General features: G+C 38.8%; 1 long non-coding RNA gene and 2 pseudogenes across 1 annotated transcript; all 3 read left to right on the plus strand.

Annotated features, from left to right (window-relative positions):
• Positions 1-2,292: 2,292 nt before the first annotated feature.
• LOC125250721 lies at positions 2,293-3,165 on the plus strand. Its single transcript, XR_007180852.1, has 4 exons — positions 2,293-2,393; positions 2,667-2,692; positions 2,769-2,875; positions 2,985-3,165. It is a non-coding gene; the product is annotated as an uncharacterized LOC125250721 (long non-coding RNA).
• A 2,279-nt stretch (positions 3,166-5,444) lies between these two features.
• On the plus strand, positions 5,445-9,981 carry LOC125250866 (annotated as a pseudogene).
• A 1,682-nt stretch (positions 9,982-11,663) lies between these two features.
• Positions 11,664-13,000, plus strand: LOC125251871 (annotated as a pseudogene).
• The last annotated feature ends 5,103 nt before the right edge of the window (positions 13,001-18,103 follow it).

The following is an 18,103-nucleotide window of genomic DNA, read 5'->3' on the forward strand; positions in this document are numbered from 1 at the left end:
CAAATTAAAATATGTTAAACAGTTCAATATCGCTTTTCTACAGTATTCATCATAGGCATCCATACACCGGCAGCGCTTTCTCTCTCTTCTCTCCAACAGCGCGTTCACGCACACCGCAGCTGAACACAGACACGCCTCCTGTCACTCACTCAGAGCAGCGGCAGGCCTCGAGACTCTCGTTCGGTCCGGTTGAAGGGTTTTTGTTATGATATGAACAGCTGATATATGACAACTTTAGCACATTTGTCAGCTAAACATTCATTCAGTGTTTCCCAATGACCCTGTGCCGCCGCCACCGTTTCATCATAAACCGAAAATTTAAAACATAGAAAGTCTCTAAGTTGTATTTTACCAACGACCTGAAATCGAAACCGTGATATGGCTTTGTGCCTTAAACAGCAAAATACAGTGATTAAGTATTAAAATTTTATTAATAATTGTCTGGCATCCTAAAACACAATGTAGACTGAGACTTTATATCACAACTATAAAGATGTTTGAGCCCTCTTTAATGTCCAGGTACAAGTTAGTGCTGTTTCTTTGTTCAATTTTGTTCGAAATTTCTTAAACTCTTAAGTTTTGAGCTCTCAAAGTGCACCAGATTGATGCATTTAACGTTAAAATGTACAAAATTTTCTTACGGGGGGGCATGCCCCCGGACCCCCCTAGAGGAGGTACACCCAACAAACTTTTACAAATTACAGTGCCAAATAATGTACATTTTCTGAACAACAATACTACAACAAAAGCTCCTTTCATGTCAGTAAAGCTGTTAACAGAAAATTAAAATGTCTTTGGACAAATATTGATTTGGGCTAAGCCCCGGATGTTTACACTGTCTGGCTCCGCCCCTGCCATACAGTATGCAAATTGAACAAAGAAACAGCATTGACAAACATCTTTATAGTTGTGATATAAAGTCTCAGTCTACTTTGTGTTTTAGGATGCCAAACAATTATTAATAAAATAATAATATGTTTACTATTATATAATTATTCATGACAGTAATTTCCATGTATTGTAACAAATGCACTGTAAAATAAATGACAATTTTTATTAGTTACTAACTTTACACAACAGTATAGGGAAATTACAACACTTTTGTACTAATTTCTTTTTAAAAGATAAATCCTTGAGCTTTTATTTTGATCACCAGATCAGCTGATCGCGTGCGTAAATGTGTGCTGCCATCGAGAAACACGGTATTGTTGACCTTGTTTATTACTACAGAAGCTGTTCTTTAGTGTAGCATGTCACATTACCCATCAAAAGCTTGGGGTCAGTAAGATTATTTTTTAATTAATCAATGCATGAATTTATACGTAATGTACATTAATAAATACACTAATCCAAGGAGGGACACATTAAATTGATCAAATATGACAGTTAAGATATGTAATCCACGTAAATATGAAGCAACACAACTGTTTTCAACATTGATAATAATCATAAATGTTTCTTGAGCAGCAAATCATCATATTAGAATGATTTCTGAAGGATCATGTGACACTGAAGACTTGAATAATGATGCTGAAAATTCAGCTTTAATCACAGCAATAAATTACAAATTGTAATACTAGATTTTAAATGATAATAATTGAAATATTACTGTTTATATTGTATTTTTGATAAAATACAATGAATGTACCCTTGGAAAGTAGGTGAATGTGAAATGTCAATGTCAAAAACATTCAAAAAAAATCTTACAGATCCAAACTTATAAATGAATAAGTATATCTTATAAGAATTTTCTGACAGAACTAAAGAGAACAGAATTTTTATTATTCATCTTTACAAATGTCAGTTAATAATAACATGGCTGTTCTTTTTTTTTTTTCTTTTTAATATTGATTTGGGCTAAGCCCCAAATGTTTACACTGTCTGGCTCCGCCCCTGCAGATATGTATGCATCATATTTTAAAAACCAATAAATGAACAGCCTTGTTTTGGACAAGACAGATAAATGTGATTAAAAAAAAAAAAAGATAATTTGTGTAACATTTTTGTACTTTGCACAGAAGCTCTGATGAAAATAGTTCCCCAGTTGAGTAGTTTTACAGGAACTGAATGATTTGGCAGAATCAGAGAGATTAAACTGTATATGTTACCCATGATGGACAACACGAGTGATTATTCATTTGACACACACCTACCAGCCAAATAAATCTATCAAACTAAAGGTGCTTAGTAAACCTCCATCTGCGTGTGTCATGTGATGTGATGTGATGAAACGGTGGGATGGACGGTCCACTCCCACGCTTAGAGGTGGATACAGTGTTGCTATAAATAGCCGGATCATGTTATCACTGATCATATCGTCAGTTTTAGTGAACTGACTCTCAGGTTGGGAACAATGTTTGCAAAAGGAGTCATCATCCTTCTCTGCGTCCTAGGTGAGTAATGTAATGATTTCATTCACAAAAACAACTGATATTAGGATGTTGCTAATTTGTCACATGAGGATCTGCAACATATATTGATACTCTGCAACAGTCTAATTTGGTTCATAATGAAGAGTTTCATTGTTTCAGTAATTCACATTCAAGTTCTGTTTTTGTCCAGCAAAACAACATTAAACCTCATTGACTTTCATTGTATGGGCAAAACAACAAGTTAATGTGTTTCATGATAAACTTTAATCCTTGTTTTTCCTTCTTGACAAACAGTGACCATTTCTGATGGAGCAAGAGTGGTGAGTAAATAAAGACTGTAGAATTGCTTCCCTCCAGGTGCAAATAACTCAAGGTTTTTTCTTTTTACGTGACCAGCCTAAATGCGTCCTCCAGCCTCAGAAGTGCCCAAACGCATATCGTCCCGTGTGTGGAACCAATGGGATAACATACATCAGTGAATGCGCTCTGTGTGCTGTGCTCCAGTGAGTTTAAACATGCATGCATTTCCAAACAAATTACTATAGGTTTAAAAATGTTTAGAGTCTGTCACTTTCAAACTTTAATCTTCAATTTAATCTCACTCTTTTTTAGGGCATCAAAGGCAGACATCTTAATCCAGAAAGAAGGCCGGTGTTAAATACACATCTGCAGGAGTGACACAGGAATGGCACCATAATTCAGCTTGACAGACCTTTATTCAGCTACTCATGTCTCATTCATCATGACCTGAATGTGTAACGATTTAATCAATAAATAAATGTCGCATACTGAAGCTGTTCTCTTTAGTTCTGTTTTCTCAATGATAAATGATAAAACAGGTGAAGATTTACTTTCCTAGGTGAAAAAGTACACTTCTATAATGTCAAATCTTCTTTAGTACTTAAGATAATCTTAAGAACATGTGTACTCAACTGCTATTTTGAGACACTATGGGTTCAAATGTACTATAAGTGGTATCTAAATACATTTTTTAAATACAGAGATAGTATATTAAAAGCACATTTTAGTTCATATTTATTTCATAGTGTCTCAAAATAGAGTACACTTAGATGTTCTCTTAAGAAGTACTGAAAAATAATCTTTAGTATATTAAGTACAAAATTAGTGCACAAAAATAGAGAACTTTAAGTACATTATAGAAATATATATTTTTTTCCACCTGGGTTGAAGGAGGCACCCAAACCATCTAGACAGCAGAATATCATAAAGGGTGTGTGCGCTTTTGACACCCTGATAGATTAATTGTCAGGTTGACTATCTGCAGCCTCAAATCTATCAGTCATCAGTTGGAAACAGGCGCCTCGGGAGTGTGATCAAGCAGACACTGAGACAGTACCATAGTACCATAACATTCTCAAGTTTAAGGAAGAAGGGTCATACTTATACACAAGATAAAGCAGAATCCATGATGTGCAGATAACACAACAGAAAGGAGTTACACAAGGGCAGTCTGACACAAGAATAGTCAAAAGTGGAGCCTAAGAAACAAGAAAATATGAACACACCCAGTACAGGAAACACACAGAAAGCACCTCAAGTGTGTTCCGTTTGACTGTAAGTGCCCTGCGAAGTGGACTTCACAGCGGATTCTTCCATCTAAAGTGAGATTCCAGTCTGAAGGGAGAGATCTTCCTGAAGGGCACTGCAAACAGCACAGGGAATAAGGGAGCATGGATACATCACTTCACAGCACATCTCTCCTGTACTTAATAAGTTTGAATAAAATAAAGGCGGTGAAAATGACTTGAGACTCTGGCATTATTATTGATTTTTATTAATCCCACATGTGGTTTATATGCGGCTGTTCAAAGTGTGTGTAACACTTCAATTTACAGTGTCCTTGTTACACATTACATGTAGTTACTATAGTAATTACTATAAATGTATAAATTTAACAATACTTTATATTGGTTTACAGAGGTATTTTATATTATCAAACCTAAAACATCACCCATGCACGACTATGTTTGATGACTTTGCAGGGTGTTCAGATGAACTCATTTTGTCAAATGACGTGAACTTCAGTGAACACTGGAGAGACCCTGTTAGTCAGAGCGCAGCTGTTTTAGAGATATTTTAGATGTTTCAGATACAGTACTGTTAAACTATGTTGATTTTATAAAGTTTCCAGTTGTCTTGTAAGAGGTTGAGATATTTCAGATGGAGTGGATGTGATGTGATTCAAATACACGAGTTATCACTTACTGTAAGCCAGGGGCGGCGCTAGGGTGGGCTAAGGGGGCTGGAGCCCCTTTCAGGTTTGAGGTTTCTTAACAGTGCTCTCAAAATATCATTTTTCTAAATGTATCTCTCTATTAAAATATGTTAAACAGTTCAATATCGCTTTTCTACAGTATCCATCATAGGCATCCATACACCGGCAGCGCTTTCTCTCTCTTCTCTCCAACAGCGCGTTCACGCACACCGCAGCTGAACACAGACACGCCTCCTGTCACTCACTCAGAGCAGAGGCAGGCCTCGAGACTCTCGTTCGGTCCGGTTGAAGGGTTTTTGTTATGATATGAACAGCTGATATGACAACTTTAGCACATTTGTCAGCTAAACATTCATTCAGTGTTTCCCAATGACACTGTGCCGTTTACAATTTTTATTAGTAAAGTTAGTAACTAATAAAAATTGTCATTTATTTTAGAATGCGTTTGTTACAATATATGGAAATTACTGTCATGAATAATATTTAAACATTATTATAATATTATTTTATTAATAATTGTTTATTAATAATTGCTCCAGCCCCCTTAGCCTACCCCTAGCACTGCCCCTGGCTGTCACGCCGTTTACTTTCATGTCCTGGTCAGTGGTCAAGCAGAATCAGATGGATCTGTGAGAGGGACGTTGCGTCCATTTTGTCTTCTGGGAATAAGCAATGTGTGAAAAATTAAGGCAAGATGTAGCAATCAAATACCTTTAATTAGACATGATTTCTACAAGTAAATATTTTACAGTCTGCAGCATTTCACTGTTATTTCTAATGACAAATAACGCATTGAAACCAAAGACTATAGAATGAAACGGGATTTCTGAGCGAACATGTCCGATGATGACTACAGCTTCCATGCGTTCTTCATCATGGTGATGAAATACTCGTCGCTGTCAATAGAAGCACTGACCCCGCTGTAATAGTTCACAAACTCCTCCAGCGTCACCTGTCACAGGAAGAAATAAAGGTGCGTTCATGCCATGTCGTAATTACGAGATTAAAACTTGTAAAAAGCGTTCACGTACTCGTAGAACTCGTGGTTACAGCTTGTAAACTGGGAAACGTCTGGGAGTTCCTAGTTCTCCTACTTGTACCATGTGACTGCTGCTGATTCATTTGGGCGTTGACATGAAAAGCCACGAGTTGACATCTCGAAATTACGTTAATTACAACATGGCGTGAACGCAGCATAAGAAACATGAATATACATTTAAAACTCTGGTGTAGAAACAGTTGTCACTCAGACATTGCTAGTAAATGTAACAAACAATTACAAAGAAATGGCAAGTAGCTTAACACATTGAATTAGACGTGAAATTTGCAAGTAGAAAATCATGAAATAGCCTAGTATTTTCTTGTAAAACATCATCTTTTTTAACAACGTACAGAGGGAAATATGTATGGAATATATACTGTAGTTAGGAATACTTAATATTCACCAATACTGCAATGTTTTCTTCTGACTTTTTCTCAGAATTCTGTGATATAAACAATTGCGAGAAAAAAAGTCAGAATTTACAGAGTTTACATCACACAATTCTGACTATAACTCGCACGAGTTTATATCGTGCCATTCTGACTTTATAACTCGCAATTACGAGTTTATCTCACAATTCTGATCTTATAACTCGCAATTGAGTTTATATCGTGCAATTCTGATTTTATAACTTGCAATTACAAGTTTATATCGTGCAATTCTGATTTTATAACTCGCAATTACGAGTTTATTTCGCGCAATTCTGATTTTATAACTCACAATTACGAGTTTATATCGCGCAATTCTGATTTTATAACTCACAATTACGAGTTTATCACACATTTCTGATTTTAGAACTCGCAATTACAAGTTTATATCGTGCAATTCTGATTTTATAACTCGCAATTACCAGTTTATCACGCAATTCTGATTTTAGAACTCACAATTATGAGTTTATCATACAATTCTGATTTTAGAACTCACAATTACGAGTTTTCATTGCGCAATTCTGACTTTATAACTCACATTTACAAGTTTATCATGCAATTCTGATTTTATAACTCACACAAGTTTATATCGCGCCATTCTGATTTTATAACTCGCAATTACGAGTTTATCATGCAATTCTGATTTTAGAACTCACAATTACGAGTTTTCATTGCGCAATTCTGACTTTATAACTCACATTTACAAGTTTATCATGCAATTCTGATTTTATAACTCACACAAGTTTATATCGCACCATTCTGATTTTATAACTCGCAATTACGAGTTTATCATGCAATTCTGAGTTTAGAACTCACAATTACGAGTTTTCATTGCGCAATTCTGACTTTATAACTCACATTTACAAGTTTATCATGCAATTCTGATTTTATAACTCACACAAGTTTATATCGCGCCATTCTGATTTTATAACTCGCAATTACGAGTTTATCATGCAATTCTGATTTTAGAACTCACAATTACGAGTTTTCATTGCGCAATTCTGACTTTATAACTCACATTTACAAGTTTATCATGCAATTCTGATTTTATAACTCACACAAGTTTATATCGCACCATTCTGATTTTATAACTCGCAATTACGAGTTTATCATGCAATTCTGAGTTTAGAACTCACAATTACGAGTTTTCATTGCGCAATTCTGACTTTATAACTCACATTTACAAGTTTATCATGCAATTCTGATTTTATAACTCACACAAGTTTATATCGCACCATTCTGATTTTATAACTCGCAATTACGAGTTTATCATGCAATTCTGATTTTAGAACTCACAATTACGAGTTTTCATTGCGCAATTCTGACTTTATAACTCACATTTACAAGTTTATCATGCAATTCTGATTTTATAACTCACACAAGTTTATATCGCACCATTCTGATTTTATAACTCGCAATTACGAGTTTATCATGCAATTCTGATTTTATAACTTGCAATTACAAGTTTATTGCGCAATTCTGATTTTATAACTCACAATTACGAGTTTATATTGAGCCATTCTGATTTTATAGCTCGCAATCACAAGTTTATATCGTGCAATTCTGATTTTATAACTCGCAATTACAAGTTAATATCTCACAATTCTGATTTTATAACTCACATTACGAGTTTATATCGCGCAATTCTGATTTTATAACTCGCAATTACGAGTTTATCACACATTTCTGATTTTAGAACTCGCACAAGTTTATATCACGCCATTCTGATTTTATAACTCGCAATTACCAGTTTATCATGCAATTCTGATTTTAGAACTCACATTATGAGTTTATCATACAATTCTGATTTTAGAACTCACAATTACGAGTTCTCTTTGCGCAATTCTGATTTTAGAACTCGCACAAGTTTATATCACGCCATTCTGATTTTATAACTCGCACAAGTTTGTATCGCGCAATTCTGATTTTGTAACTCGCAATTACGAGTTTATCATGCAATTCTGATTTTATAACTTGCAATTAAAAGTTTATTGCGCAATTCTGATTTTAGAAATCACAATTACGAGTTTATCGTACAATTCTGATTTTAGAACTCACAATTACAAGTTTATCATATAATTCTGATTTTAGAACTCACAATTACGAGTTTATCGTACAATTCTGATTTTAGAACTCACAATTACGAGTTTATATCGCATAATTCTGTCACGGTGCACACAAGAACAAGATGTTAGGATCCAGTTGCAGCATTTATTATAGGGTAATCCAAGGTCAGAATCCAGAGAACAGTCAAAATCAAATAACAGTCCACAAAAACAGAAAGCCAGAGGTAACAAAAAAGTGCACGCAACAAATACAACAAACACAACTGAGGACAGAAACAACTGAGACTAAATAGACAGACACTAATGAACAAACACAAAACAGCTAAGTGCAATGAACGAGGTTCATGAGTCCAGGAGTGAATTATGGGAAATGAAGTCCAAAACAGTGAACAATAGTCCATGTTGGAGTGCCCTCTGGTGGCTAAACTTGGGCACTCCAATTTGTGATCATGACAAATTCTCACTTTATAACTCGCAATTACGAGTTTATATTGAGACATTCTAATTTTATAGCTCGCAATCACAAGTAATTGGTGACAATATGGGAGTGAGAAAATCAACCGTGAGTAATGTGGTGAAGGCTATGTCAGTAGCACTGGGCAGTCTGATCTCAATTTGTTTCCTTTCCCAAGGATGACCAGACAGCTCAGACTAAGGCCCCGTTTACACGTACATGGTTATTTTGAAAAACGGAGACATTTCCCTTCGTTTGCGCCCTTCGTTTACACGCAAACTGAGAATTCGCCTCTGAAAACGAGTCTTTCTAAAAACTCCGGCCAGAGTGGAGATTTTGAAAATCTTCGTTTGCACGTTTGCATGTAAACTGAGACAAACGGGTGTTTAGGCAGCCAACGTCACAGTATGCGCCAGAGCTCGCACCTATGTTTACATGTGATCATGAAAGCGTTTAGAGTAACAGTCGCATTTATGTTGGTGCAAACTCTTCTCGTGTGTTTGCATTTGCAAATACAGCTGCTCCATTATGTCGAGGATTTTTCCCACTTTAAGAGGAATTCGGGATTCTTTTTCGGGATTCTGATTGGCTTACGTGGGCTTGAGCTGCTCGTTACACTCTTGACGTCATATATACACGGGTACGTGTAAATGAACACTTTTCTGAAAACTGACATGTGTGCACGATGTTATTTTTGAAACCGGAGAGGTTGAAATGTTTATGAAAATAGCCGCCCACCTGTAAACGTAGCCTAAGCATAAGTTTTTTCAAATGGGGAACATGCCTAGCACTATTGGTGCTATTGTACTCATGTGCATATCCAAGCACCTTGTGAAAAGGAGTGGGAGTATGTCAATCGAAAGGAGAGGCACAGCATCAACATTAAACTTGTGGGCAATGCCGACCTCATAATAACCAACTGTGTTGTGAAATGGCCAGGGTCTGTTCATGATGCACGTATTCTAAGAGAAAGTGCACTATACAGAGAGCTTCAATCCCACCGACCAAATGGAATAGTATTGGGAGACAGTGCATATCCACTCCTACCATGGCTAATGACCCCTTTTTCAGTTGCGAACACACCTGAGCAGGAACGCTTCAACTCCTCACATTGCAAAACAAGATGTGTCATTGAACGCTTAAATGGAGTCCTGAACAGACGGTTTGCATGTCTTAACTACTTGCGAGTACAACCCAAGGTGGCATGCAACATATTCCTTGCCTGTATTGTTTTGCATAACATGGCCACCAGGCGTCATGTCCCTCTTGATGACAATTTTGATGGACCTGAGCCTGATGTAGAACCAGAACAGAATGTTCTTACCTAATGAAGGACACACTGGACTTGCAATTAGAGATGCAATTGTGAGAAATTACTTTTAACTAGGCTACTGAATATATTTGTTGTTGTTGCCATTAATATAGGCTGTGGAATTATAGAGCTGTGAGCAACAGTGGCATTTATTTGACAGCTGATAACTTTGAGATTTTTTGTTTGTTTGTTTTTGTTGTTTACCATATCTCAGTAGATGTGACATGGTTCATATATGCTTCAAATCTGAAGAAATGTATATATCATCAGTAAACATTGATTTTGTGATCATTCACTTAAAAAAAAAACTCTGATTTCATTTGGTTCGAAAAATCACAACTGAATCCACCCTTCTGATGGGATCAGGATAATCCTGTTTTTTTGTTTTTTTTTATCAAATAGATCCCAAACCAAGTTCAACGTTTTGAAAAACCCAAAGGGCAGGTTTGATCCAGATCAAATGTAAGATCGAATTACATACTCTGATCTTAGTTCAGAATCACTCTTTTGCTTTTGAAAAACCCATTTCCAAGAATTGATCCAATCCGTGATCCGAAATCCCACTGGATTACTTTTGAAAAACTGGGCCCTGGGCCCGGTTTTTCAAAAGGTTTAATCCGGATAAAATTGATCCGGATTTAGTAATCCTTTTTTTGTGATCCATGATCACGTAATCCAGCTTACTTTTGGAGCCAGTTTTTTAAAGCAACATCGGATTGGATCAATGTGATCCGGATAGGAACTTTTCAGGATCACCAAATCTGGATAACCAGTGCTGGATAACCAGTGCTCAAACAGGATAGGAAATCACAATGTAGAACTATAGATATGTAAAGAGCAACAAGTAGAATAGCCAGTGTGGGGTCAATATAAGTTTATTTTTATTTGAAATGAAAACACACACATTTAAAATAAACTAAAAACAAGAAAAACCCCACCCCATCCTCTTCCAGCAGTCCGCTCATCTGAGACCTACAACACAAACACTGTACATTGAGGATATTTATAACAAGTATCAAGTATAGATGTATTGAATTAAAAAAAAAAGACTTAATGTCAAATACTCCACAATAATTTCAGACTTCCTCATCTGATGTGGAGAGACCAGCTTGTCTGAGCGTAACCTTTAGGAGGCGGATCTCAAGTCTGGCCTTGGTTTGCTGCAGTTTGGTCAGAGTCAGTTGTTCCTCTGCCAGACGAAGCTGTGCTTCTGCCCTTTCAGTCTCTTTTTGCAGAAGTGCCTTGTAATCATCATCTTTGTTTGATGAAGGGCACTTCAAGCCTTTCCTCTGAGATCCTGTGGCAACTACCACTGGCTCAACCAATGAGGATCCAGCTTCTTCCTCAGGAACAGAGCTGAGATTCAATATAAATACGCTCTCTGGATCAGCCTCAGGAGGAATTGGCAGATTCTCCTCCTCCTCCTCAATCCAAGGCTCGCCATCCCCTACAACACCTTGAATACCATGGAGAGCTTGCGACTTCTCACCTCCAATGATGTCGAGGACCACATCTGTGTAATCTCCCTCTTAAATGGCTTGTTGCCTGTTTGTGGGTTTTTGGCTTCAGCATGGTCCTTTGTTGCCCTGGCCTTAAGATTCTTCACCGCAATTTGATTTGGTCTGTGGTCCTCCTCTGGCCAGACCCTATGGCATTCACATTTTCTGTGATTAAAATCCAAACATCATTTTTCTTTTTGTTGGTATCCTTAGCAGAATTAAAACTTCCCACTATTGTTCCATAATGGCACCGAACACCCTCTAGTAGTGAATTGGTTTCAGCAGCAGTGAAGTTACAGCTTCTTGAGTCCATGGTTCCGTTGCTTTACTATAGTGAACATTGTTCATCAATTATAGGCCTTGGGTCCAATTGCCTCAATTGAACACAAGCCAAAACTAATCAGTTGTAATAGGTGTGTTTGAAAAGACCAACTACACAGCCATATAAATCAGCCTTTCTCAGAGGATTCACAGAGAGACAGTGAAATGGCAGGTGTTGTCCACCGCCACCACCACTTCTGACAGGAGAGGATACCGTCAAAGGGTGTATGTTGAACGTACCAAGCCACTGGAGCAATACACCACTGAGGAGCTCTATGTCCGGTTTCGCTTTGGGAAGGCTGATATAGAGTACCTTGTGAACCTTCTCAGGCCAAAACTTCAACACAGAACCCAAAGGAGTCACGGTCTGTCTGTGGAAGACCAGATCCTCATTGCTCTCCGATTTTATGCATGTGGGACTTTCTATCAAGTTGTTGGTGACTATATGGGAGTGGTGAAATCAGCTGTGTGTGATGTGGTGAGAGATGTGTCAATTGCACTGGCCAGCCTGGTCAATGAATTTGTTTCTTTCCCAAAGGACAACCAGATTGCCCAGGCCAAGCGCAGCTTTTTTCTTTTGGGGAATATGCCCAATACTATTGGAGCAATCGACTGCACACATGTGCATATACAAGCACCTCGTGAGAATGAATGGGAGTTTATAAACAGAAAGGGGAGGCACAGCATCAATGTCCAACTTGTGTGTGATGCTGACCTCATCATCACCAACTGCGTTGTCAAGTGGCCTGGGTCTGTCCATGATGCACGCATCCTGAGAGAGAGCGCTCTATATAGAGACCTCCAAACCAACCGACCGGATGGCATAATATTAGGAGACAGTGCCTATCCACTCCTACCATGGCTGATGACTCCTTTTCTAATAGCAAATACACCGGCGCAGGCACGCTTCAACACTGCTCATTGCAGAGCAAGATGTGCAATTGAGCGTTTAAATGGAGTTCTTAAGAGGCGCTTTGCATGCCTTAACTACCTGAGAGCGGAACCACAGAAAGCATGCAACATAACCCTTGCCTGTATTGTCCTGCACAACATCGCTACTAAGCGCAATGTCCCTCTCTGTGCTGACAATGATGCACCTGAGCCCCTTGGAGACCCTAACCAACCTCCTGCATTCTGCCAGAACGAGCAAACAGGACGTGCAACAAGGGACGCAATAGTTAGACACTATTTCTGATTTGGATTTGTTTTGGATTTCAAAAATCAGTGATTGCCATTCTTTGCATTTTTTTTGGTTATTCTGTAATCATTGCATGCATCACTAATAAATATTCTAAAAACAAAAATATTTTCGATTGTGATGAATATATATATATCAATTAGTGACAGAATAAAATTTATTGTTTTTGCTCAATTTTGACAGCTGTTTGGGGGATTATTTTATGAGGCTGAAAGGCTGAATACGTTAAAGCCTACCTAATCACTGTAGCCTGACGGATGAACAAATAAAATTAAAACCTTATGAATAAATAGGATATCTTGTAAGATACTGCATGATCCAAATATAGTATTATTTGATACATTTTTAAAGTTTTCATTACATTTTGGCCATGAAATCCATGCTGAATCCACCCTTCTGATGAGATCAGTTTAATCCAGATTTTTTGGATCAAAGTGATCCAAATCCTACAAAAAAGTTCTGAAAAACCCAAACTAAAGGTTTGATCCGGATCAAAACCAAGATTGGATTACGTGATCTAATCCGATTATGTAATCCGTTTTTTCTTTTGAAAAACACATTTTCAAGATTTGATCCAATCCGTTATCCAAAATCCTAGTGGATTACTTTTGAAAAACCGGGCCCAGTTGTTCAAACGTAATCTGATCGGATTTCGACTATCGGATTGGATAAAATCTTGAAAATCGGTTGTTCAAAAGGAAGAAAGGATTCTGAAATCAGATTAGATCACAAAATCCAATCCTAGTTTTAATCTGGATCAAACCTTCAGTTTGTGTTGTTCAAAACTTGTCAGTAGGATTTGGATAACTTTGATCCAAAAAAACAGGATTATCCTGATCCCAACAGGGGGTAGGATTTCAAGGTGGATTCCAGGAGGAAAATGTAATAAAACTTTAAAACTGGTCAAAAAATACAACATTTATATCATGTAATATACATACACATTTTATTACTCCCTGGTCAGTGCCCTGACTACTGAACTAGGGAGCTGATTGAGACACAGGGTAAGAATTGAGAAGCACCCAATATATTCGGTTCCTGAAATATTCTGTTCCACTGGGTGGCGCTTACGCGAATATTCATGATATCCTCCTATTGTGGGCGTGTCCTTGAAACAACGCGCAAGTGAATGGAACTGAAAATATTAGTACACGCTCCTCAAATCGCATCGGTTTAATGGATTATTTCGAAAAGGTAAATTCCTTTGGAATATAAATCTTTGGAGCTTTGTTTTGATGACAGTCTTCATGCCAGCAGCTACTTAAAGAATGTTATTTTTGTTTAAAATATTATAATTATGATAAGAAAATTATAGTTTAGTTTAGTTTAGTTTTATTTAAAGTTTGACAAGGCAGGATATTGCAGCACAAAACCCTGAAATGTGTCAAACATAACACATACTCAAACAACTTTATGTACCTGATTTAAAACAATTTCAAAAGCAGTCAAATAAAAAAATTCTGATAATAATCATATAATTTATTCTGTGAGGTAATGCAGCACAAATGCACAGAAAAAATAGACAGCTACTTTACAAGATGACGTTATACTTGTTATTATCACCAATGTCATATGGTTTTGTTTTGCTTTTGTGATGTTTCCACATTACACTCATCATCTTGTAAAGTCACTGTCTGTTTCAGGCTGGATGTGAGAGCTGAAGTCTTGGATAGCTCTGGCAGTGTGTGATCTGGACATGCATGAAGGCAGTTCCCGAGTGCCAAGGCCCTGTTTTAATATTTACCTCAGAACCTCACATTTAGCATTGCTTCTTTTCACACATTGTTTTGAATTTTTTAATGTCTTTTCAATTTGAGTTCATAGAGTAATTACTTCTGTACTTGTTATAACATTTAATGTATTTAATATTTATATAGGCTACAACTGAATTTGTTGTTTTAAAAAAATTTAACTAAGAAAAGATGAAAAAAATTTCAGGATAATATTTTAAAGATAATTTTGTACAATCCAAATAAGCTTTACAGATATTTAGAAAAGGTTTTAGCAATGTTTGTCATGTTTTTCAATTATTTCACATGCATCTATAGGTCAATAATCAGTTACAAAAACTTAGGACACTAAAGAGACCTTTCTACTGAGTCTGAAAAACACCAGAATAAAGATGCCCAGGGTCTCTGATCACCTGTGCGAACGTGCCTTAGTCCTGCTGCAGGAGGTATGAGGAATGCAGATGTGAACAGAGCAATAAACTGCAATGTTCCTAAAATGTGTAAAGGAGTCAAAACAGCGGCGGGAATCCCTCCATCACACACACACACACACATGAAGATGCCTGAGACAGTGCTACAGGGAGAAAGAAGGACAGCTGATTGTCCTTCCAGTGCCAAACCACATGTAACCATAAGTCCCACCAGACATGTTTGAGAATGTGAAATGCCTTGATGGAAGAGTGGAGTAACATCTCACAGCAAGAGCTGCAAATCTGGTGCTGTCCATGAGGATGATATGCTCTGTAAAGCAGCTGGTGCCACATCAGACTTTCAGATACTCTGTTGATCAAACGCCTGTGAAATTTGTTCAGTTTATGTCTCAGTTGTTGAATCTTTTTGTTTGTACAAATATTTACAGTACAGTCCAAAAGTTTGGAACCACTAAGATTTTTAATGTTTTTAAAAGAAGTTTCGTCTGCTCACCAAGGCTACATTTATTTAATTAAAAATACAGTAAAAAACAGTAATATTGTGAAATATTATTACAATTTAAAATAACTGTGTACTATTTAAGTATATTTGACAAAATAATTTATTCCTGTGATGCAAAGCTGAATTTTCAGCATCGTTACTCCAGTCTTCAGTCACATGATCCTTCAGAAATCATTCTAATATGCTGATTTGCTGCTCAATAAACATTTATGATTATTTTCAATGTTGAAAACAGTTGTGTACTTTTTTTTTTCAGGATTCCTTGATGAATAGAAAGTTCAAAAGAACAGCATTTATCTGAAATACAAAGCTTCTGTAGCATTATACACTACCGTTCAAAAGTTTGGGGTCAGTAAGAATTTTTATTTTTATTTTTTTGAAAAGAAATTAAAGAAATGAATACTTTTATTCAGCAAGGATGCATTAAATCAATCAAAAGTGGCAGTAAAGACATTTATAATGTTACAAAAGATTAGATTTCAGATAAACACTGTTCTTTTGAACTTTCTATTCATCAAATAATCCTGAAAAAAAATATTGTACACAAATATTTTGTACAATTGTACACATTAAATGTTTCTTGAGCAGCAGATCAGCATATTAGAATGATTTCTGAAGGATCATGTGACACTGAAGACTGGAGTAACGATGCTGAAAATTCAGCTTTGCATCACAGGAATAAATTACTTTGTGAAATATATTCAAATAGAAAACAGTTATTTTAAATTGTAATTGTGGCAGGGGGGGCGTGGTTCAGTGGAGTCTGCAGTGGGAGAGAGAGGGAGGAGACACGCGGTGTCTGAGTGGATTAGACGCAAATAGTAAACACCTGTCTCTTGTTTCAGTAATTGGCGTGGAGAGAGTATTTAATGCCAGGAGAAACAGGAGCCTGCGAGAGAGAGAAGGACTACTGGCTGTTTTCCCCACTCCTGGATGTCTGTCTGCTGCTGGAGTGAAGTGACGTTATGTTGATTGTTTTGTGCCTGTTTGCACTGTTTTGTTATTATTATTTTGCTGATTAATAAACAGCCAGTAGTCACCCGCCGACCCTGTCCTCTTCCCTCCTTATTTACGAACTTTGTTACACTGGTGCCGAAACCCGGGAGGGAAGATGGATGCCGCCACCAGGCCCGAGTCCTCCGCCGCGCCATTTGCGGAACTTATTACATCCCTCGCGGTCATGCAACAAGATCAACACCAGGCCCTGCTGGACTTACGTCAAGATCAGGAGCGGCGGTTCCAGGCCGTCCTCCAAGCCCAGCAGGAAGACCGCGAGAGGTTCCGGAGCTGGATGGACCGGGAGGTTCGGCCAGAAGCCACGGATCAACATGCTGTGCCCGTCCATATTCCACTCAATAAGATGGGGCCTGAGGACGACCCGGAGGCATTCCTTGATCTCTTTGAGACCTCGGCCGAAATATCTGGATGGCCGCGGGACCAGTGGCCGATGCGCCTGGTCCCCTTGCTCTCCGGGGAGTCCCAGGTCGCGGCACAGCAGCTTCCGGTGCGGAGCCTCCTGGACTACAACGACCTCAAGAGGGCCATCATCCAGCGGGTCGGCCGGAGTCCTGAACAACATCGCCAGCGGTTCCATTCCCTGGAGCTGGGCGAGTCCGGCCGGCCCTTCGTGATGGCCCAACAGCTCCGGGACTCCTGCCGCAAATGGTTGCTGGCCGACGGAAGTGACGTGGAGGAGATCATCGACCGAGTGGTACTGGAGCAGTTTATCACTCGGCTTCCGAGGAGAACGGCCGAATGGGTCCAGTGCCACCGCCCCACGTCGCTGGAGTCGGCTATCCAACTCGCGGAGGATCACATGGTGGCGTGCCCCGGGGTCGGCGAACCCCTGCCATCAGTCTCTCTCTCTCCCTCTTTTCCATCTCCTTCTCTCTCTCGCCCTGTCCCTTTACCTAGGTCTCGTCCACCCGGCCCTCCTCGAGTCCCGCCCCGGGGGCGGGGCAGGAATGGTCACATTCCCCATTCAACTCCCAGAGTCCCGCCCAGGGGGACTGGCACCAGCCGGGTTGGACACGGCTCCTGTGTCTCCGCTCTCTCCACGCCAGCCGTCTGATCCACTCTCTGCCACTGGAGCGGCGGGGAGGTCTGGGCCGGCCTGCTGGCGTTGCGGGGACCCGGGCCATTTTGTGGACAGGTGTCCTGTGATGGAGGTGGGAACAATGGTCCGGGTCCCGGATGTCCCGCAGGCTGCCCCCGGTCAAGCTGGATGGTACCAAATACCTGTGAGTATCGAGGGGGGTACCTATCAGGCATTGGTGGATTCAGGATGTAACCAGACCTCGATCCATCAAAATCTGATACAGTCCGGGGCATTGGATAATAGCCGTGTGGTTAAGGTGCGGTGTGTGCACGGGGATGTGGTAGAGTATCCTATTGTGCCAGTCATTATTCAATTCAGGGGTCAAAAGCATAGTGTTGAGGTGGCAGTTAATTCGCACCTCCAGCATCCGTTAATTTTGGGAACGAATTGGCCAGCGTTTACAGAATTATTGGG

Source organism: Megalobrama amblycephala, linkage group LG17, assembly GCF_018812025.1.
Source record: "Megalobrama amblycephala isolate DHTTF-2021 linkage group LG17, ASM1881202v1, whole genome shotgun sequence".
In the NCBI taxonomy this organism is placed as follows: Eukaryota; Metazoa; Chordata; class Actinopteri; order Cypriniformes; family Xenocyprididae; genus Megalobrama; species Megalobrama amblycephala.